General features: G+C 51.7%; 1 protein-coding gene across 1 annotated transcript in view; it reads right to left on the minus strand.

Annotated features, from left to right (window-relative positions):
* ARHGAP39 (Rho GTPase activating protein 39) overlaps positions 1-23339 on the minus strand; it is a 287928-nt gene that overhangs the window by 65848 nt on the left and 198741 nt on the right. The window lies entirely within an intron of this gene.

Raw genomic sequence — 23339 nt, forward strand, 5'->3', positions numbered from 1 at the left:
AGGGAGGCATCTGGCAGGCCAAGCTACGTATCTCATTCTGAAGGCAAGGGCTGTCTGACCACGAGTGAGGATGGAAACGCCACCAGCAGCATAAGGCCAAGGGCTTGGGGCCTGATTTCCCCACTGGAGGAAAGATTTGGGGTGATATTTTCAAAGTTGTCTCGGGGTTAAGAGGCCCAATTCTCACTGTGTCTAAATCCCTTAGGCAGTGCTGAGAATATCTATCATTCGTTCTCAAGGGTTATTGCCTGGAGGGAAGAGACAGGCATGATCTGTTTTAATAATAATTGTCTATTGCTTAATATAAAACTACAAACCCAGAAACAGAGGGCATGTGTTGGCTCTCTCTGTTTCTGGAAGCGTGGTGTTTTTGAGCATGCTCAGTAAATCACCCTTAGACTCCCAACTACTGCTTGATGGATTGATTTTTTTAACATGACTCTTCCTGGTTTTATAGACTACAGTTCCAAGTTATTTTTGGTCACGTGATGGACATTTCAGCCAATCGGAACGAATCCCTGGAAAAGCATGGTCAATGCACATCGCCAGAGCTGCAGTGAGATAAGTGGGTGGGGGGGTTCCGTTCTACTTTGCTATTGAATTGCAGTTAGCGTCAGCAGGCGACTGTAAAGACGCCCCTCCATCTACAGACTTGCCCCGGGATGGATACAGAGTCAGGGCAGTTTACTCAAGAGGCAAGCGTAAGTTTTTAGCGCCTCTCGCGCCGGTTCGCCCTGCGGAGCCAGCACAAGAGAGCTGGACTCTATTCTGGCTCATTCAAACAACGGTTAACCAAGTTCAGCTGCAGGGTCAGATCTCGTTCACCGTCCCACAAGCCCTCGGCGAACAATGGCGGTGCGGAGCTAGCACGGAGGGCAGCACTCGGCTCACACAACCTTCAGTACTGGGGATGATGCAGGAGCCAGGAGCCCAGCTTGACACTCTGATCCCCAAACTGAGCTCCTTGGCACCTCTCCCCTTTCTCTGTCGCCACCCTCCTCCCTGGCACTCAGGCCGGGAAACTGCTCAGCCCCCACAGCCAGGCCATGCCCAGATCGTGCCGGTTCTCCCTTCACAACATTGGCAGGATCTGGCCTTTCCTCTCTGCCCGGGTGGTTACGTCTCCCATCCCTCAGCATCTCCTGCCTCAACTCCCCCTCTGGCCTCCACGACTCCCACCTCGACCCCCACTTGGGCCCATTCAAAATGCTGCTGCTGACATCATCTGCTTGGCTTGTTCCTCTGACCATGTCTCCCCCCATCTCCCCCCTCAGGCCCTTCTCTGGCTTCCCCAGCATAACCAGGACAAGTTTCCAGTGCCCCACTCCAAGGCCCTTCGCGCCTCTGTCTCTACTGCCTAGCCACTCCCGTATCGCATTGGGTTGCCCCAAAGCCCTGTGCTCCATTGCCCACTCATCTGCTTCTCCTGCCAGCACCAGCACGTGGAACTCTCTCCCTGCACCAAGCTGTAGGACCACTCCCCTGGTCTTTCTATCCCCTCCGCGGGGCCCACTTCTGCTGTGCCACCCTTGGGAAACTGCCAGCTGACAGCGGCCAGTCCAGAGCCAGCAGGAATACCAGCTCCTTAACTGATCTTTGTATTAGATCCGGAGCAAAGACGGTCTGGAGTCACTTCATGACAATGACCACCAGGGGGATGTTTTTATGGGGTCATTTTTCAGAGTTTAAGGGACTGCCACTCTATCGCAGCTCACTATAGGTAGCTCCAATCTGGAAGCACCATAAGTAGCTCCTATATATGCAAACCAACTCAGCAAGGGCTTCAGATCAGGCCCTACGTTTCCTTAAAAGCAGTTTTAATGCCACAGACATTCGACGCACTTTCCTGAGCATCCACCTCCAAACAGCGACTGCAGGAGGCAAAGAGCACGTTCACTTTAAAACCACACCCTCATAGAGCTGACAGGACACAGCGTGGGTCTAACTGTGACCTGCCCATGCGACAAGTGGCTGTACAGTACATTACAGTAACCCTTACACAGAAGCAGTACAAGAGAAGGGGAGTAAATCACTACGGGACAGAATGGTGGAGACTGGAGCTGTGACTGATAACAGTAACTGAGGGAGAAGAAACAGCGATAATGAATGCAAGCAACGTCAGCAGCAGCAGTTCAGTTCCCAGCTACCAAAAGGCGTAAGAACACTCAATCAGCCTATGCTACTTCGTTCCATCCTGATCCTCCACATGGCACCTCTCCGATGGTGCACTCTCCCAATGGCAGTCACACGTGTATCTATTTTTTCATAGATTCCAAGGCCAGAAGGGACCAGGGTGATCATCTAGTGAGACCGCCTCTGTAACACAGCCAGATGTGGTGACCAGATGTCCCAATTTTATTGGGACAGTCCCAATATTTGGGGCTTTTTTTTATATGGGCTCCTATTACCCCCCACCCCCTGTCCTGATTTTTCACACTTGCTGTCTGGTCACCCTACAGCCCAGAGACCTGCCCCCAGACAATTCTTAGAGGAGATCATTTAGAAAAACATCCAATCTGGATTTATTTAGGTTCTTACCACGCCTATCACCCCAGTCTCCACGGATGGCAAAAAATCAGGGGAGATCCAAGAGCAGAACCTTGCCCTGAAATTGGATAGTATCAACTCTCATGATATTACTGGAAGTCTTGCAATTCTTGGTGGTGTTCTTAAAGCCCCAGCGCCTGGAGTCAGGTTATTAAGCAAGACTCCCAGCTTTCATTAAAGGAAAAAGGTAAATTTCTAGTCCTCGTGATTGCACAGAAAAGCCTGAAAACATGACTCCCTACAGGCTCAAAACCCAGAAAGGCAACAAAAAGGAGCCTCAGATTTTTTTTTTGAATATCTCATGATTTTTAAGACAATCTTGTGATGGGGGGGAAGGGGAAGAGTCACAATTTTCAAATGCTTGATGTTGGTGATGCTGAGATAATGATTAGGGGTGGGGGAGGGGGAAATGTTCTCCAGGGCATTGTTAGCCACTCGATTAATTGTCCTGGAAGAAGCGGGACTACAAGGATGTGGTGAGTAATGGGGGAGGACAAGTAACAAGAGACCCATTCCTTAAGAGCGGCATTAGTGTAGAGGGAACTTGGCATTACTGGTTTAGATCTACAGGCCAAGCTGACCCCCAGGCTGAGGGCCAGCACGAGGCCTAGACACCACATAAGTCCTGCTTCAGTCCTATGGCCCCAGGCTGGCCCTCTGCACCCAAGCTGCATTTCACCTCAGGAGGGATGTAACCTTAGCTGGGAGCTCACGATGCTCATCCCCATGTAAGCATCAGGAATAAGGACTTGCAGCTATGCTTGCCCAGTCTCCTGGCAGCCTGTGAGCACAGCTGGGCCACGGCAGGGCCACCTGGTTGACCGCTCTGCTTGACTGACAAGGAAGTCAGCAAGCCTGCTATGAAGCTCAACAGCAAAACTGCTCTTTGGCTGCTCAATGCACTTGACTGAAGCTGCAATTTCTCCGGTGTCTGCCTTGCTCCCACCTCAAGAACATAATGGCCACAGTGGGTCAGACCAATGGTCCACCTAGCCCGGTATCCTGTCTTCTGACAGTGGCCGGTGCCAGATGCTTCAGAGGGAATGAACAGAACCGGGCAATTTCAAGCGATCCATCTCCTGTCGTCCAGTGCCAGCTGCTGGCAGTCAGAAATTTTGGGACCGCTCAAAGCTTGGTTTTGCATCTTTGACCATCTTGGCTAATAAACATTGATGGCCTATCCTCAACGAACTTATCTACCTCTTTTTTGAACCCAGTTATACTTTTGGTCTTCACAACACCCCCTGGCAGTGAGATCCACAGGTTGACTGTGCATTGTGTGAAGAAATACTTTCTTCTGTTTGTATACTTTCAACCTGCTGCCCATTAATTTCATTGGGTGACCCCTGGTTCTTGTATTATGGGAAGGGGTAAACAGCACTTCCCTATTCACTGTCTCCTCACCATTCATGATTTTATAGACCTCTGTCATAAGCTGTCCCTTAGTCAAAGATGAATAGTCCCAATCATTTTAAACTCTCCCCCTATGGAAGCTGTTCCATACCCCTAATAATTTTTGTTGCCCTTCTCTGTACTTTTTATAAGTGTAATGTATCTTTTTTGAGATGGGGTGACCAGAACTACACGCAGTATTCCAGATGTGGGCACATCATGGATTTATATAGTGGCAGTATGATATAGTCTGTCTTATCTATCCCTTTCCTAATGGCTCCTAATAGTCTGTTGGCTTTTTTGGCTGCCGCTGCACATTGAGTGGATGTTTTCAGAGAACTATCCACAGTGACTCCAGGATCTCTTTCTTGAGTGGTACCAGCTAATTTAGACCCCATCATTCTGTATGTATAGTTGGGATGATGTTTTCCAACGTGCGTTACTTTGCACTTATCAACATTGAAATTCATCTGCCATTGTGTTGCCCCGTCACTCAGTTTACTGAGTTCCCCTTGTAACTCCTCGCAGTCAGCATTGGACTTAACTATCCTGAATAATTTTGTTTCATCTGCGAATTTTGCCATCTCACTGTTCACCCCCTTTTTCCCACATCATTTATGAACATGTAGAACAGCCCTGGTCCCAGGACAGATCCTTGGGGGACTGTGAAAACCTTTTGTTTCTTGTCTTTTAACCAGTTACTGATCCATGAGAGGTCCGTCCCTCTTATCCCATGGCTGCTTCCTTTGTTTCGCTTACCTTGCTCCTAGCTTGCTCCGACCCCGCTCCAGGCTGCCCTAGCCCTGCTTCTATGCTTGCTTCCTGACTCTGGCTCTGCCTCCTGGTTTCTGACTCCAGCTCTGATCACTAGGAATGACTACCATGGCTTTGACCACTAGGCCTGACCACCCCCACCCTGGTCTGTGACAGTGAGAAATGGCCTTCAATGTGTCCCCTCTGGGGAGATGAACTTCTCTAACAACCGCCAGAGGGGAAAACACAATACCATGAGACAGATTCACTTCACTGCACAAAAAAGGGAGTAATTTCAAATTGACTTCCTGTTTGTCTCTGAGCTGTCCTCACTCGTTCCCTGCATGCGTAAATGCACGAGGGTTTTAAAAATAACTAACAGATCCCAGAGCCAATTTATCACTCCACAGGAGGGAACAGGTCCTGATTCATTAGATCATGTCTACATGGTTGACATGTAGTAACAGAAAGCAATAAACCCTGATTGCCGCTCTGTGTCCTTGCAAACACGTACCCTCAGCTGCAGCTAAGGGTCAAAGTTGAGCCAAGTGCCAGACTGTCCCTGCATTGTGAAACGGGGCAGCAACAGTTCTGGTTAAGGATGCCAAACTGTTTCCATTCTAACCCCCTCTGTTTTCAGTCTCTCTGAGAGTTTTCATGGAAGCTAAGTGAAGCTGGTTAGGCTGAGACAATCCCAGCATCCCAAGAGGTTCTTTAAGGACACTTGAAAGATCCTGGTTTTGTTGTTGTTATTATTAACCATGTTTATTATGGCAGTGCCTAGGGACCAGCAAAAACTTTGTGCTAGGCTCCGAAAAGACACAGAGTAGATAATCCCACCCTGAGTTGCTTACAATCCAAATAGATAAAACAGATACAGGGCGGGGGAGGGGGGAAAGGGGTGTAACACACAAGCAGAGTGATCACGTGCATTCCACAATTTGGGGGGGGGAGAAGAGGGGGTTAACTAGGCAGGGATCAGCTAAATGGAAAGGGAAGGAAGGGGGGTGAGAGAGACAGAGCAGGTGAGAAGATGGGGGGGATTGGCTCTATCAGTTACATTTATTGTATTTATTTTGTAAACAAAATGTTTCTGATTCAGAACTGTGCTGAGCAGCATTTGTTGTACGGGTACCAGGAACAGAGTCCGGGGAATGAGCGTTCAGTGTGACTGACGGCATCTGGAGTGAAAGGAAGAGTTCGATGAGCATCCGCACTCTCCAAACAGTTCTTCTGCTCAAAGTGAACATTACAAGGACACTTGCTCAGCGTGTCATGCTAACCTCACTGAGGCTACATCTACACAACAGGGGGGGGTCGATTTACGATACGCAAATTCAGCTACGCGAATAGCGTAGCTGAATTCGACGTATCGCAGCCGACTTACCCCGCTGTGAGGACGGCGGCAAAATCGACCTCCGCGGCTTCCCGTCGACGGCTCTTACTCCCACCTTCGCTGGTGGAGTAAGAGCGTCGATTCGGGGATCGATTGTCGCGTCCTGACGGGACGCGATAAATCGATCCCCGAGAGGTCGACTTCTACCCGCCGATTCAGGCGGGTAGTGTAGACCAGGCCTGAGTCACTGGAAAAACCCTCCACTTGGAGAAATCGGCCCATGACGCTGTTCCAGTGTTGCCAAGTCTCATGATTTTATCTAGAGACTGGTATTGTTTGGTGTTTTTCTTAAAGCCCCAGCTCCTTATTCAAGTGATTCAGTGAGAATCTTGTGGCTTTTAAAAAAAACAAAAGTTTTTAGCCCTCACAATTGTGTAGATAAGCTTGAAAGCACAAAACGTCCTGCCTCAAACACCAGACAGCAGATAAACAGACCCCAGAACATTAGGGGTTTTAAATCTCTGGTTTAAAGCCAGTCTCATGATTTGGGGGGCCTAGCACATGGTCCTGGCATGCTTGGCGTTGGCAGTGCTGGCAGCAAGGGCACCGGCTCAGCGCTGTCCTTTGTAACAGTATTTCACACGCCTCAAAAGTGTTGCTGCAAAAGTGTCCATATTTTCAAAATCAGAAACTGGGTCATAATTCTAGTCTGTCCCTTTCAGTCACTCATGACTTATTCCAAACCCTGCCCCCAGCCCTATGCCAGCTTAAATTCACTCAACATGTGCTGAAATTTTCACCTTTTGGCCTAAAATTTTAATCTTTTGGTCTATGTTCAAAGGTGATTTTTTTCTGGAAAGTTTGAGAGAAAAGCGTATGGTTCTTTCTGAGTAGGGGGTGGGGGGAGGGGGAATGACCCTTTACCCGATTGTGATCTTTTTAAGACCAGCTTCAGCAGCTGAAATGGCTGATGCTAGAAAGCTGAAATTTGGCACAGAAAGAGTCTCCTGGTGAACACTTGACTCACCCTGTGTGGATTAGGAAAGGCAGCTGCACACTTTGCAGAAAGATCTTCCTGTGATTATGTTTCAGATGGTATGTGATTACAGGAAGGTTTGGAGTACATACACACAAGGGGGCAGAGTTAAGGGTAAATGGGTAGCCTTAATTTTGGTATCTCCTGAGTTTGAAGGGGTTTACAGTGCAACAGTAGCGTTCTCTTTGTGTAATTCTTTGTGTGGAACATTAAGAGCAGCATAACGAACTGGCTGGGGTTACTGTGTGTCACCAGTACTCTCTGCTGGATGGAATCAGAAAGGCTAAACTGTGTGTCATAGGCCCTGGAAAGTTAACAGAGATTCTCCGTCAGCGCAGGTAGCAGAGTTCTGTGCTTTTGGAGCAGGAGTCTCTGAGCTCTTTCCTGTTGTTGCTGTGAAGTTCTGACTGACCACGGTAGGCAGCAGAAGGAGAACGCTGAAGTACGAGAAGTCCAGGGATTTGATACAATGCTTTGCGCCCCTACAGCGACGTCCATGCAAGGAACTCAAGTCACTTTGCCAAATTCCATGCCCGTGTCCTCACTACAACCCGGGAAAGTAGCTGTTATCCCCAGGGTAGAGAAGAAGGAACTGAGACCCAGAGAAGGAACAACTCACACAAGGTTGCTCAGTGAATCGGCAGGAGGAGTCAGGACATTCACGGGTTAGCAGTGCCGCCTCGGGAATCTGCGAGCACAGCGCCAGGTTGCTCTCCTCTCTGAGGGGCTGTGGCTGTAACTTCCTGCCCGGAGGCGGAGCGGGAAGAGCCATGGCTGAGAACATAAGGTAGAATATCTGCTGGAGAAGATTCAGCAGTAGCCTCCTAAGGGTGGGTGTAAAATCACACCGACAAAGCTCTGGGAAATAGACCGATGGACACACAACTGTTTCAGATGGGGGGAAGGCGGGTCTGGATAAAATGATCCCAATAGGAGTGGAGGAATTCACCGCTAGGGTCTGGGCCTGGATTCTAAATATGCTACATCTAGGGTTTGGGATCCAGAGCCAGACTTACCGTCCCCGCCCCACTCAGATCTAGGGGGTTTGGATCAGGATGGTAGTTAGGACCCAATCTCTCCACATTTTCTCACACGCTCCAGAGGAGCTATGTTGCCAAATGCCACAGCAGGATGTGGTGCTCCTCCGCCTGGGATGCTGCGTCTCCTTCCCGGCCAGTGCCAGCGGTGCCCCTCCGCCCCGGATGCTGCGTCTCCTTCCCTGCCGGTGCCAGTGGTGCTCCTCCGCCCCGGATGCTGCGTCTCCTTCCCTGCCGGTGCCAGTGGTGCTCCTCCACCCCGGATGCTGCGTCTCCTTCCCTGCCAGAGCCAGTGGTGCTCCTCCGCCCCGGATGCTGCGTCTCCTTCCCTGCCAGAGCCAGTGGTGCTCCTCCACCCCGGATGCTGCGTCTCCTTCCCTGCCAGAGCCAGTGGTGCTCCTCCGCCCCGGATGCTGCGTCTCCTTCCCTGCCGGTGCCAGTGGTGCTCCTCCGCCCCGGATGCTGCGTCTCCTTCCCTGCCAGAGCCAGTGGTGCTCCTCCACCCCGGATGCTGCGTCTCCTTCCCTGCCAGAGCCAGTGGTGCTCCTCCGCCCCGGATGCTGCGTCTCCTTCCCTGCCGGTGCCAGTGGTGCTCCTCCGCCCCGGATGCTGCGTCTCCTTCCCGGCCAGTGCCAGCGGTGCTCCTACGCCCCGGATGCTGCATCTCCTTCCAGGCTGGAGCCAGTGGTGCTCCTACGCCCCGGATGCTGCGTCTCCTTCCCGGCCCGTGCCAGTGGTGCTCCTCCGCCCCGGATGCTGCATCTCCTTCCCTGCCGGTGCCAGTGGTGCTCCTCCACCCCGGATGCTGCGTCTCCTTCCCGGCCCGTGCCAGTGGTGCTCCTCCACCCCGGATGCTGCATCTCCTTCCCTGCCAGAGCCAGTGGTGCTCCTACGCCCCAGATGCTGCGTCTCCTTCCAGGCTGGAGCCAGTGGTGCTCCTCCCCCCAGATGCTGCGTCTCCTTCCCGGCCCATGCCAGTGGTGCTCCTCCGCCCCGGATGCTGCGTCTCCTTCCCGGCTGGTGCCAGTGGTGCTCCTACGCCCCGGATGCTGCATCTCCTTCCCTGCCAGTGCCAGTGGTGCTCCTCTGCCCCGGATGCTGCGTCTCCTTCCCTGCCGGTGCCAGTGGTGCTCCTCCGCCCCGGATGCTGCGTCTCCTTCCCTGCCAGTGCCAGTGGTGCTCCTCTGCCCCGGATGCTGCGTCTCCTTCCAGGCTGGAGCCAGTGGTGCTCCTCTGCCCATGGCTCCCTCTGAAAGTTTGCTCTTTTCATGTCACTTCCAAGTGCTTTGTATTTTCTTGCCACTGACAGCTGGACTCAGAGCAAATGATCTCCAATGTGACATGGACAGGCCGGGGCAGTGGGGAACAGCAGTGTCTGCAGGGGGCAGGAAGTAGGGCCCGGCAGGGCAGGCAGGAGGATTGCTTTGTTGAGACAAGGCTGCAGAGGGCAGGCTGCACTTGGAGCAGTGTGCTCACCCCTGGGCACCTCCATGCTGGAGGCTCATTGATACACTGGAAGAGTTTGGAGAAGGGCAGCAAGGAGGAGTAAGTGCCTCGAAGGGCCAGCGTAGGAAGAAAGATGAGAAGAACTAGATATTCAAGATGGGCCAGAGACTGTGGTGAGCAGCCCCTGCCAGGAGTTGTCCAGGCCAAGATTTAGGGAGACCCTGTGTGAGGATAACAGGCAGCCCACTCTGTAGTAGCCTGGGAGCTAGAGAAAACGGCAGGGTCTGTGTGTAGGGTGACCAGACAGCAAGTGTGAAAAATCGGGACAGGGGGTGGGGGGTAATAGGAGCCTATATAAGAAAAAGACCCAAACATCGGGACTGTCCCTATAAAATCAGGACATCTGCTCACCCTATCTGTGTGTCCAGTAATCTCGCTAGCTAGCCCCCTTTGTATTCATCACCACTGAGTCCTGGATCTTCACTGCCATGGGGAATACAACAGACTTGGACCAAAATGACAGATTGGCAAAGGCATAAGCTTTGGGGTAGTCAGAATCAAACCCAGATCCTGACCTGGACTCTTCATAGTGTTTAAGGCCAGAAGGGACCATTCGATCATGTAGTCTGAGCTCCTAACGCAGGCCAGAGGATCTCGCCCTGTTACCCAATCAATTGTGTGTGGCTAAAGCGTCTCCTCCAGAAGGCAGCCAGTCTGGATTTCACGATATCAAGAGATGGAAAACCCACCATTTCACCAGGCCATTTGTCCCAATGGCTAAATCACCCCGACTGTAACAAATTTGTGCCTTATTTCTAATTTGAATTTATCTGGCTTCAGCTTCCAGCCCTGGGTTCTAGTTCTGCCTTTCTCAGCTACATTAAAGAGCCTGGTTGTACCAGTTGACCGTCCCCGGGAAGGTATTTTACACACTAATCAAGTCCTCTCTCAATCTCCTTTTTGATAAAGGAAACGGGTTGGGCTCTTTAAGTCTCTCCCTGTCCGGCATTTTCTCCAGCCCTCAAATCATTTTTGTGGCTTTTCTCTGCACCTTCTCCAATTTTTCATCATCCTTTTTAAAATGTGGACCCCAGACCTGGTCGCAGTATTGCAGCACGGCGTGGCTGGCCCATTGCCTCCACAGGGAGCTGAATCGAAAGTGTAGATCCTGTGTGTAGGGTGGTGCAGGGGGTTAGAAGCAGGACTGTTAGATAGTAATTGAGAGGAAGGATGGGCTTGTGGTTACGGCATGGGGCTGGAACTCATGGGGCTACGTTTGGTTCCTGCCTCAGTAACCAACTCTCTGGATATCCTTGAACAAGACACATAACCCCTCGGGGCCTCCTGGGCTAACACTGCGGCGGCTGTCCTGTCTGTATAGACTGTGAGCTCTCTGGGGAAGAGACTGGATCTCACTCTCCCTGTGCCGCGCCTGGCACAACAGGTCCCTGATCTAAGCTGGGGCCTCTGGGTGCTACTATAATAACCAAGAAAAGGAAATTTTAGACTCAGCATCAGGGAAATTTTCCTAACAGTAAGATTCGGCAGGCCGGGGACTGGTACTGCCAGGGAGGTGGTGGAAGCCCTGAGGCTTGGGTCACTGAAACCTGGCGTGGACAAACGTCCTAGAAATTATAGTAGGGAACAATCTGGGCCTGGGCTAGGGATGGGCGAGACGTGGCCTCATGGATTGTTTCCTTGGCTCATTTCTAGGGTTCCCATGGATTGCTCAGGCCAAAATTCTCAGCACAGCCCATCACCCCATCAAACAAAGCCATAGGAGTTGCCAAACTAGATTGGCCCAGGGTCCCTCTTGCTCAGGATCCTGTCTGGCAGCAGCCAGCACCAGCTGCTTTAGAGGAAGGTGCAAGGGTCTGAACACCCTGGACAATTTTCTAATAACTCATCTGTAGGTGAAGCTTCCTCTAAATCCCATGCACTGAGCAGCTGGCTCATACCCGAAGCACAGGGTTTAGATCCCTGATACACAGCTTTATTTTATCCGCTCTAATCTAAATATGGAAGTTCCCATTATACACAGAAATGTCGAATACTTTGCTGACTCCTCACGTCTCTGACACCTAGTGGCAATGAGTTCCAGAGGGGATTTATGCAATGTGAACAAAAGTATTTCCCTTTGTGATGTGCCCTCACCTCTGTGTCGGAGTGCGTTTATTCCCCCCTGAACACTTCTGGGATGCTTTTTAAAATCACAACATTTGGAAAGCATTTAGCTGTGTTTCTTATTTAGTTGGGGCAGCCTTTCTGCTTTCACTTAAGACACCTACTCTGCAGCCAGCAGATGGAAGGACCAGAGGGAGCTTTCTATTTAATTCATATAAGGAAAGGTTTTGAAAGGGGGGCAAATTCCATGCACTGAGCTTTCAAGATGTCCTAGAGAACTGAAAGCACGAGGTTAAAGCTCTGATCATTTAGCATGGAGGCAGTTACAGGGTCTATTAATAGCCCAGCTTTACTATTCCACTGGATCTAGTAATTCAATGACATTCGCTGCGGGAGGGCCATGTTTACAGATGCGTATCTTGTACAGCAAACACACAGTACAGAGCACAGGAGTGCAAGGAATGCCACACTTCCTAACTGCTCCAGAGCCAGGTGATGCCTGGACTGTGAGGAAGGGGGAGGAGAAAGCTGGATGGTTGTGGAAAGATCATAATCATAGATAATACAATGCAGAGCCTTTGAAGACACCTCAGGCTGCTGCTTGAAGCAGCTTTTCTAGGATTACCCCATGCTCTGCCTGGGAGGTGGTTAGTTTTTAATGGCAGATTTGATATAATTAACGTAAACAGCATCACCACATATAATAGCACTGCCCTTTTCACCCAGTCATATTGCACAGGGGAGTCACTATTAGCATCCTTGTTTTGCTGAGAGGAGCTAAAGCACAGAGAGGTGAAGTGACTTGACCAAGGTCACACAGGGTGTCTGTGGCAGAGCTGGAAAGGGAACCTAGATCCTGTGTCCTAGCCCTTGGACACGCTGTCTCCTCTACATCAGAGCGAGGACAGCTGTTCTCTGGATCCCCCAGGCTGGACAGGGGAGAGGAGTGCAGAAAGCAGCTCAGAATGCTGCAACAGAACTCAGAGCTACCGCCACCCCTTTGCCAGAAGGGTCCAGCCGGCCTACACTGCAGGTCCCAGCTTTGAATGCTCCACCAAACTGCTGGAGCACTGCATGCTGTGATCTGTAGCCCCCACTGGCTGTGCTCCCTCCTAAAGATAAAGGAGGACTCAGTCCATTTTATGCAAATCAGATGCAGCCGCAGGCAGTTGGCTATTTGCCAATACAGCCCTTGGCCAGGCAAGGTTGGGGCACCCTGGACATGGCTAACAAGAACATACTTTGCCCCACTAAAGCATTAGTAATCCAAGGAGCTCAAAGTGCTATGCAGACCCGGGGCTGACCCTGCAGTGCCGAACATTCTCAGTTCCCACTGGCTTTCCCCACTGATTACGCCATCAATATCCCTGCAATGGCTACAAACCGTTCACCTTAACAACGAGAACAGCAACGGTTTCACAGCACACAACAATTCCGGACGAGAAGGCGCAGTGGAATTAAGTTACGGTCTCCTGGAGAGGCTGCAGTTAACACCCGCCGTTCTCCCAGGCTCCTCAATGAACACGAGGGCAGAGAGCAGGAGGTGTCCTGGCTGTTTTTAGAAGGGGATCACTCTCTCCTGGAAGGCACCACCACACATGGCAGTCCAATAATCTTTCCGCGTGCCTTGTAAAAGGAAACCAAGAATTCCCCCCCACGGCGCTTGTGTAAAATGCCCCAGTAGCCTGTAATTAGCCATTTAATCTGATTTACAGGTAGGATTCCTGGCACTCAGAGTCCCCACTGGGAACAGATGGCTTTTTTTAGCTAGGCGGGAACCCAATGAGCCCAAGTTCGCGTAATGCTTACCTAGAGGATTTGCCTTTCAAAGGGATTTGCCTTTCATTACGGCAGCAACGAAGAGCTGCCCTGGCGTCTGAGGGCAGGATCCCAACCAAAGAAACAGTCATGGTCAGAAAAAACGGCTCCGTGACAGGGCTGGGCTGAATCTCTGGGCATATAGAACTTCAGAACAAAGCTCGGGGGGCAGGTTAGCTCTGCTCCCTCTGCAGGGCTGTTGAACTGAGCACTGCAGCGGCCTGGATGACGGCACTGGGAGATTGTCTCATTTCACTCTGCACCCACTATACTATGATGTAAATCTCTGCTTGTCTCAGTCCTCCTCCCTGAACCATGCGACTCGTCCCTTGTGCTAGGGGGTGCTCTCCTCGCTCACTCCCACGCCGGACGCACACCACTGTTATGTCAGGTTGTGCTAAATGCCGGGCAGTACTTCAGGTGAACCACCTCCAAGGGCAGATTTAAACCGATGGCACAGGAAGTGCAGGAGAATTGACACAACTTAGTTTTTTACACTAGAAATTCAGGCCCAGGCAGACTTTGTGGTGACTCGAGAACTGGTGCAATTATGGTCACACTTTATCAACAGTTTGTAAAGGGTTAATAACTGCTGACCAGATCTTATAAGCACACTGTAGACATGAGTGGAGGCCTGTGTTATAGATGGTTATAATCTCTGGGTATAAGCAGCAACCTATTGACCTGTTGGACTCTACAATAATCTATAACAATTGATAAGCCGTTTATTAAAACATCTATTAATCATGTACAAACCTTTAAACACTGATCATGACCCAAACTATGTTACCACAAGAGGCTGGAGAGTGAACGGTGCAACAACTGGGAAGGGAAATCATAGAATCATAGAATCATAGAATATCAGGGTTGGAAGGGACCTCAAGAGGTCATCTAGTCCAACCCCCTGCTCAAAGCAGGACCAATTCCCAACTAAATCATCCCAGCCAGGGCTTTGTCAAGCCGGGCCTTAAAAACCTCCAAGGAAGGAGACTCCACCACCTCCCTAGGTAACGCATTCCAGTGCTTCACCACCCTCCTAGTGAAATAGTGTTTCCTAATATCCAACCTGGACCTCCCCCACTGCAACTTGAGACCATTGCTCCTTGTTCTGTCATCTGCCACCACTGAGAACAGCCGAACTCCATCCTCTTTGGAACCTCCCTTCAGGTAGTTGAAGGCTGCTATCAAATCCCCCCTCATTCTTCTCTTCTGGAGACTAAACAATCCCAGTTCCCTCAGCCTCTCCTCATAAGTCATGTGCTCCAGACCCCTAATCATTTTTGTTGCCCTCCGCTGGACTCTTTCCAATTTTTCCACATCCTTCTTGTAGTGTGGGGCCCAAAATTGGACACAGTATTCCAGATGAGGCCTCACCAATGTCGAATAAAGGGGAACGATCACGTTCCTCGATCTGCTGGCAATGCCCCTACTTATACAGCCCAAAATGCCGTTAGCCTTCTGAAAGAGAACTTTAGTCAAATTGTTTCAAACCCTTTTTGTTTACACCCATTTAACTCCAACGCCCAATAAACATTTGGGAGAAAAGATGCTGGGGCTACATTTTAACAACCTAACCCTTCTGTCAAGAGTGGGGAGAGCATCCAACACACGAGACCCCTACCACCTCCTCCAGCAAAGCCAGATTTCACACTCCACGTATATTTACGGAAACGTGCAGCAAGAAAAAAAGACCCTTAAAAACACCCAATACCTATTTAGTGCTCTTTCTCCATCGTGAAAAAAGCAAATATACAGCAGAGTAGGCTGGTCACACCCTTAATCACATGACCATCTTTCTTCCCTCTGACCTGTATGTTGTCTGTTTTAAAAGCCTATTACTCTACAGGCTGCAACAGCTCATTCGAAAGCATGGTCTAGCCAGCAATGATACATTTCAGTGTGTGCAGAACACTCATTCGGAAATACTAACATTTACCCGTACCGACCTGGCAGCTGCTGCCCCAGGAGGCACAGTGTGTCTGGAAATGATCCTTTACCTGCAGACACAAACAGAGCCGCACAGAGGCATGCTTTAAAATGCAGATTTTTGGAGGGCCAGACCTGGCATCGTTCCTTTCTCCTCTGGTGAGTCAATAGTGAGCGCTCACCCTTCTCCACCAGTCCTAAGCCCAACCCCTGGCACTCCGGAGGGAGGCCTGCATTTTGCTGCTAACGGCCCCAGATTTCGTATTTCCTCCCCACTGACGACTGTAGGTAGCTGCCAAGTTTGATTCAGATCATTGTGAGACATTTAACACTAATTACATAAGCCAGTTCACATAGGCCCCTCAATTTCAGCTAACAGTCAGCACACCCTGCCCCAAGCAGAGTGGAGGCAGGACATGGAGCTGCACAAAACTTACCAGCTGGGCCTGGGGGAGCTGAGTGGGAGATCTGGGGTTAAGGTGTGGGACTGGGGGCTGCTTTCTTGTGGGAAGCTGAAGGGAGAACTGGCTGGAGAGGCTGGCATTGCCAGACCCCTCAGCTCTTCTCTGCGTGTCACCGCCTGCTCCTTCCCCTGCTGGCCAGGGGAACAGCAGGCCCCACAATAACCTTGGGTGGCCACAAGCAGCAATGGTAGCCGTTCTTGCAGCCCAGCTGCATGCAGGATATCACAGCTGTCCTGCGAGCAATGGGACACTTCGCAGTCCTGCCAGTACACGTGTGACCACAGACCGTTACAGATGGAGCAATCGGCTTGTCCAGCAATCGCCTTGTGCACACACAACCGATGCACCAGCTTGCTGTGCTCAATCAGCTGCTCTTGGGACCTCCTGCCTTCCTCTGGGTTTCCCTGCCATGGCCTCCTTCTGTCACCTTCGAGTGGGACTACAGGGGTCAGAGCCCCGCAAGCAGCCAAGGAGGGGTCACTGCAGACACTGAGTGAATTCCCAGTGCCTGGTGAGCAAGGGTTCCTGGATCCCCCCTGGGCCGGGCACTACACCCAAGGGCATGCGGTTGACGGGATTGAGTTCCCTGAGGGTGCCGAACCCCCAACGCCCGGATTCTAGTGCTGACCCTAAGCCGGCTGCGGAGCGGGCAGTTCAGGGAGGAGGGGGTATGACTCCACCGCTAGGCTGGGAACGTACCAGGGACATCTCCGAACAGGCTTGGATGTTTTAGGAATTCACTGAACATTAAGCAAGCTCTGCCCAGACTCAGCACCACATTCACTGTCCCCACAAGTGCCCAGCACTGCATCCTCTCCAGGACGTGCTGTGTCTTTCTTCGTGGCCGGGCCACATGTGGAGCTCAGGAGTTACCCAGGCCAAACACCCCTGACCCGCTCTCTCAGGGTGTGTCTACACTGCAGCGAAACACCTGCAGCTGGCCCACGTCAGCTGACTCAGCCTTGCTGGGTTCGGGCTGCAGGACTATAAATCTGAAGTGTAGACATTTTGGCTGGAGCCGGGGCTCTGGGACCCCACAAAGCTCCAGCCCGAACATCTACACGGCAATTTTAGAGCCCCACAGCCCGACCCGAGTCAGCCGACATGGGCCAGCCATGGGCGTTCTATTGCAGTGCAGACGTACCCTCTAGTTTCCAAAGCTGTTTATCGCTTCCTTTCAGCCAATGCCTTTGGCTCCCAGGAAGTCTCCGTGACCCACTGCTGCCCCCTCGGATTGCATCAGAACTGCTGTTGGGAGAAGCAGACAGGTCAGCAACAGGTGTCTCTGCAGCTGAACTGTGACCACAAAGCTGGGCAGCAGCCAGCTCTCTCCCGCAGGGCGCAGGAGGGGGCTGGGAATGACTGGGACCTGGCGCCATGGGGCAAAGTCTGCAGCTAGCTGGAGTGAAGTGAAACTCACAGGGCAGCCCCTCCTGGGGCAGCGGCACTCGCTACAACTGTCCTTGCCCTGCTGACGGAGGCTAATTGCAAGCTGTCAGGCAGCAGTGGGCGGTATGGGACAGAGTCCCCTGCGATTCACATGCCAATCAGCTAAGCGATCTCTCTGTTCAGAGAGTCTCTAAACTCCACCTCCACAGGCACATCAGCTCCACCTCCCCACGACACCCACGAGGAAATGCAAAATGTGGCTCACCCGCCCCGGGAAAAATAATCTCCTGGGCATATGCCCAACCGGAGGCAGAAACGGAGGGATCAGGACTGGAGAGTGAGTGAGTGTACACGCTCGGGGAGACAGTGGGTTGCACATTCAACAGCAGCCTGCAACGAGACATGGCAATATGAAGGCCAGGTGGCTGGAGGCTGCACTCACAGACCTCTCCCATCCTGGAGGCAGGAGAGGGATAGTCTCTCTCTTTCTTAGGCTCTAGGGTAACTGGGCGTTCAGTTCTGGGAACCATGTTAGCAGAAAGATCCTGACAAACTGGAAGAAATCCAGAGAACGACACCAGAATGATGAGGGGTTGGAGGGATGGATTCGGGAGAGACTGAGAGCTGTCTGAGCACAGGCCAAGTGACATACAAGCTGGACACGGTAACAGGCTGCATGTGGGTGAAAGGTGCAAACGCCAGGCAGTGAGAGGGTGGCACTAGGGGGTAGAACTAGGAGGACTGCAGGATGAACATCAGAGACATTTTCCTGAAAGGGAGATGCTTCAGGCTGTGGAACGGCCTCTCCTAAGGGAAGGAATGGTGTAAAGGAGAACAGAATCTGGCCTGTTGTGTCTACAACCAAATGCTGCTGATCTGGATCCACTGAGACAGAGCCAGGAGACCATGGCAATAGTTATCCAGGTCAGCAACTGAGATGGGAAATGCTAGCCGCTCCCAGGCATATCGCTGCATTGTAACCGGCAATGGGGCTTCAGAGTGAAAGGCTCTGTAGTAAAAACCGGCCTATCCCTGCCAGTGTGTTAGCTTAGCTGACTGGCAGGGACAGCTGTTCAAAACTGAAGTCCTGCTCAGGGAAGGCAGGCTAATCACCTGCTCATCACTGCAGTCCTGCAAGAGAGATGGAAGGAGGGATGGGTACCTCAAGGCTGATTCATTCCATCAGGACACCTTTGGGCTTCACCAGATCCAGCAGACCCAGTACCGAGCCTCCTAGGGACGCCCGTTTGTTTGGAGACCGTCCCTGCACATTTCCACAGAACCTCATTCCAGAGCTGCACTGGGTTTACATAGCCATTGGGCAAACCAGCATGCACACTCCATCACCCCAACAACTGGGGCGAATGCTCCATGGCGGGTGGACAAATGCTGGCAAGTCTTCTGCACTGAACAGGAATCACCCATGGCTGCTAGTTTCCCCCAGGTAATTCCCAACTGCTAGGCTCCTCATGAAATAGCCTTGGGCCCATGCATGTCATGGGATAAGAGGGAGGGTCCTCCCATGGATCAGTAACTGGTTAAAAGACAGGAAACAAAGGCTAGGAATAAATGGTCAGTTTTCACAGTGGAAAGCGGTAAATAGCGGGGTCCCCCAAGGGTCTGTACTGGGACCAGGGCTGTTCAACATATTTATAAATGATCTGGAAAAAAGGGATAAACAGTGAGGTGGCAAAGTTTGCAGATGATATAAAACTACTCAAGATAGTTAAGTCCAAAGCAGTCTGTGAAGAGTTCCAAAGGGATCTCACAAAACTGGGTGACGGGGCAAGAAAATGGCAGATCAAATTCAGGGTTGATAAATGCAAAGTAATGCACGATGGAAAACATAATCCCAACTATACATATACAATGATGGGGTCTAAATTAGCTGTTACCCCTCAGGAAAGAGATCCTGGATAGTTCTATGAAAACAGCTGCTCAATGTGCAGCGGCAGTCAAAAAAGCGAACAGAATGTTAGGAACCATTAGGAAAGGGATAGACAATAAGACAGAAAATATCTTAATGCCACTATATAAATCCACAGTACGCCCACATCTTGAATACTGCGTGCAGATGTGGTCGCCCCATCTCAAAAACAATATATTAGAATCCAACAAAGTACAGAGAAGGGCAACAAAAATGATTAGGGACATGGAACAGCTTCCATATGAGGAGAGATTAGAAAGACTGGGACCTTTCAACTGGAAAAGAGATGATTAAGTGGGGATATGTTAGAGGTCTATAAAATCATGACTGGTGTGGAGACAGTGAATAAGGAAGTGTTATTTACGCCTTCCCATAACACAAGAACCAGGAGTCACCCAATGAAATTAATAGGCAGCAGGTTTAAAACACAATGCACAGTCAACCTGTGGAACTCATTGCCGGGGATGTTGTAAAAAAAAGATCTAGATAAGTTCATGGCGGATAGATCCATTAAAGGCTATTAGCCAAGATGGTCAGGGATGCAACCCCATGCTCTGGGTGTCCCTAGTCTCTGACTGCCAGAAGCTGAGACTGGGCGAGAGGGGATGGATCACTTGATAACTGCCCTGTTCTGTTCATTCCCTCTGAAGGGCCTGGCATTGGCCACGGTCGGAAGACAGGATACCGGGCTAGATGGACTATTGGTCTGACCCAACATGGCTGCCCTTATGTTCAATGCAGCCTCATCACTTCAGCACTGGGGGCAAATGGAAAAACCCTTCCAGAGAGCCTCCCCCTCTTGTCGAGTGTCTCTAAGGTGCTGGACTCCTGCCTCCCTCCCATTGCCGCCACCTTCATGCAGCAATTGCCGTTCGTCAGATCTGCCCTGGAAAGGCTGAGAACACAGGAAGCCCCAAGCCCAAGTGCCTCATTGCCAGCTGATCCTCTGGAACTCCGGCATCCCCTTAACTCGCCTCCATCGCAGCCTTCCTTTCCTACTCCCTGCCCCCTTCCCAGCCTCGCCCTGAGCTTTGTCTTACCATTAGAGTCGGTCACTCCCTCACCCCTGGACTTTCCCTGCCATGCACTCACTGCTACAAGCCGGTACGTACAAACCCTTCCTCACCTGACAGCCGAGGCCCCATCTCCCACCTGTCGCTCTTCAGCCAGGTTCTGATCAGGGATTCCTCCTCCGCGGCCCCTGCTGGATCTCAGTGAAGCTTTCAATATCACTGATCACCCCATCCTTCTTGAGCAAGGATCTGGAAGCGCCTGCAGTCTCCTTCCCTGGGTGGGATCTTCCCTCTCTGTCCTCTCTCCTGGAGATTTTATACCCCCCTTCGTGGCACTGCTGAGGTGCCGTCCTTGCCTCCCTCTCTTCTCCACAATACTCCTTCCTCCGAGAGGTCTCATTCCTGACTTCAACCATTGCTCTCCTTTCTATGCAGAGCAGAGGCATGTCTGTCACCACTGACAGTCTGGCCCCCGTCTCTCCTCACCTTTGCCCTTGTCTTGACACTTTCAGGTCCTGTCTACAACATAATCTCTACTTTCAGAATGTGATGCCCTTCTGGGGACATTGCTCTCTGCTCTCCTGCTTCTGCTCCTTCCCAACACAGACGTCGACTCAGCTCCTCGCTGCAGAAAACCTCATTCAAACACCAGCACTTTCTGCTCAGACCTGCTCCAATCCGCACATCTATGGGCTAGGACCTTGCTCTCTACCGTTATGGAATCCAAAATGCCATCCCCAGCTTACACACATACACTCTAATGGGAACATGTTCCACGTGTTCTTCACCAGCAAAGGGGCAGCGTGTTCTCATGGGGGAGGGCAGCTTGGGGGGCAAAGCTCCTGGGTGCTACTGATAGCTCTGAAAGGGAGCGTGACCTAGTAGCAGAGGTGAAAGTAAGCCGGTATGGCATACCGGCAAGAGCCGGTACACAGCAGACCGTACTGGCAGGGGGCAGCTTCCCCAGGCCAGCAATTTAAAGGGCCCGGGGCTCCCGGCAGCGGCCAGAGCTCCGGGCCCTTTAAATCTCCGCCAGAGCCCTGGGGTAGCAGTGGCAGCCGGGAGCCCTGGGACTCGGGCAGTAATTTAAAGGGCCCGGGGCTCCGGCCGCCGCTACCGCAGTGGAGCCCCGGAGTAGGGGCAGCAGCTGGGAGTCTTGGGGCTCGGGCAGTGATTTAAAGGGCCCAGGGCCCACTCAGTGGAAACGGGCACCTGTGTTTTATTTCCTGCTCTTCTATGTGACCTTGGACATTAACCTTTCCGTACCTTAAGTTCCCCATCTACAAAGTGGGGGAGAGCTATCCCTTACAGGGGGTTATGAGGCAATGCCTGAGATGTATGGATAAAATGGGCAGAGCATTACGGCAGTGCTGTTATTCACTGGCTTCCTAGTCCCCTTTAAAGTCCATCCTGGTTTAAAGGTCTCTTGTGATTGGCCCAGTCCTACCTTTTCCAACCTCTGTAAGTCCTCTGCTCACTCACTTCTCTCCTAGGCCCCTGACTCCTTTCCCCTCCCGCTGGCCTCTCCTAAGCCCTAAGTGTGCCCTAAGTGTGCCCCAGCGCTCCAGCCCAGAGCCCTGGCCTCTCTTATCTGGACAGTCTAGTGGAGCAGTAAATGGCAAAGCAAAAGGAATATGGTGCCCCCTCTTCCGCAGCGGTTGGAGAGCTGAGAAGCTCTGCTGCCCCCCTGGATACGCTGTGAAGGGATCATAGAGGAACAGCTGGTATTTCTGAGGCTCCTGCAATCAGTAGCATCCTGCAGGGGAAGTTAAATCATGTGTTACACTGGCAGGGCGGGAGCCCTGTGCACTGGGCCACAGCTCCCAGCTTCAACAACCTAAAACTAATGGGTTCCTCTTCAGAGCTGCCCCATCCTCGGGGCACAGGGTGATTGGGGAGGGGCTATAAAAATCTCCACATTTTCAACACTCCTATGGCAATGGGGAGGAGGGATGCTATGAAAATGTGCCCCAGTCTGTTTAAAACAGGTGCTCTGGGTCCCCCATTTTACACTGACCATCTGTAGCCAAGTGGGGTGCTTATGCAGCAAGCTCCAACCTGAGACCTTCAGCACTGAAAGCCCACGCCTCCAGCACGCAAGCTGAAGGACTAACTCCCTTAGCTGAGCAGGTTGTTGTAGCCACCAGGGCCAGCCACTAGAGGGAGACATGTCCCATGCATGACAGCAGAGTGCTACACCTTTGTGACACGTGAAGCACATGAAATCTTCCTGGAAGCTGTGAACAGCTAAATGCTGCCCTTCTCTAGCACCGTTCTGGGTCTGTCAAAGCATTTCCCCTCTTCTACAGCCGGGGAAACACGGAACGACTGATGGGCTGATTTGTCAGAGGCACTGGGCTCCAGCCCCTCCCACTGAGTCCCACTGCCAGGACCTCTGAAAATTACATGCAAGTGGATGCAGATACACAGCCGTCAGTGGCAGAGTCAGGAGTCCTCGAACAGGGGCAGGGAAATGCACCCCTGGGGAGGAGGACGCCATTTGAGGTGACCTGTTGTAGTCTCAGCCTCCAGAGTCTGCTGAAGTCAAACCCAGGGGAGGTCTTGCAGCGCGGAACTGACAGGTTGCTCCGGGGAGGAGCGGTGGAGGCATTCCGGTGCCAGCCAGGCTCAAGCACGGTGGCTGTGTTACAGAACGTTAACAACACCCTGCCTGTGCGCAGCACAGCCGAGCCTGCAATTTACTAGTGGGGAGCAGCAGCTGCCATGCTGAACCCACCAGCCAGAGCCAAGAATTAATTGCTGCTCTCAGCCTACGTGCAGTCTCAACCCTCAAACACCATTGGGGGTTTATTCCTGGAATAGTTGAGGGTGTGTTTTAAAGGTCTCCAGTAATCAAGTCACATAAGACAAGCTGCAGCAACTCTGTGTATTTAAAAGCAGCACAAAGAATGATACTCCTGGCTTCAGTGCTGTCATCACCTGACCAGGGTGCATTGGGACCAATGCCTTCCACTGGAGGGAACCAGTAGTCAGCTGTGTGTCACAGATCCGAGACTGGTAGCAGCTAATGGAGATTCTCTGTCCATTCCACTGGCCAGGACCTGTGCTCATGGAGTAGGACCCAAGTTCTAGTCCCACTGCCACCATGACCCTAGTGTGTAGTCTAGCGG

This window comes from Emys orbicularis, chromosome 2 (assembly GCF_028017835.1).
Source record: "Emys orbicularis isolate rEmyOrb1 chromosome 2, rEmyOrb1.hap1, whole genome shotgun sequence".
In the NCBI taxonomy this organism is placed as follows: Eukaryota; Metazoa; Chordata; order Testudines; family Emydidae; genus Emys; species Emys orbicularis.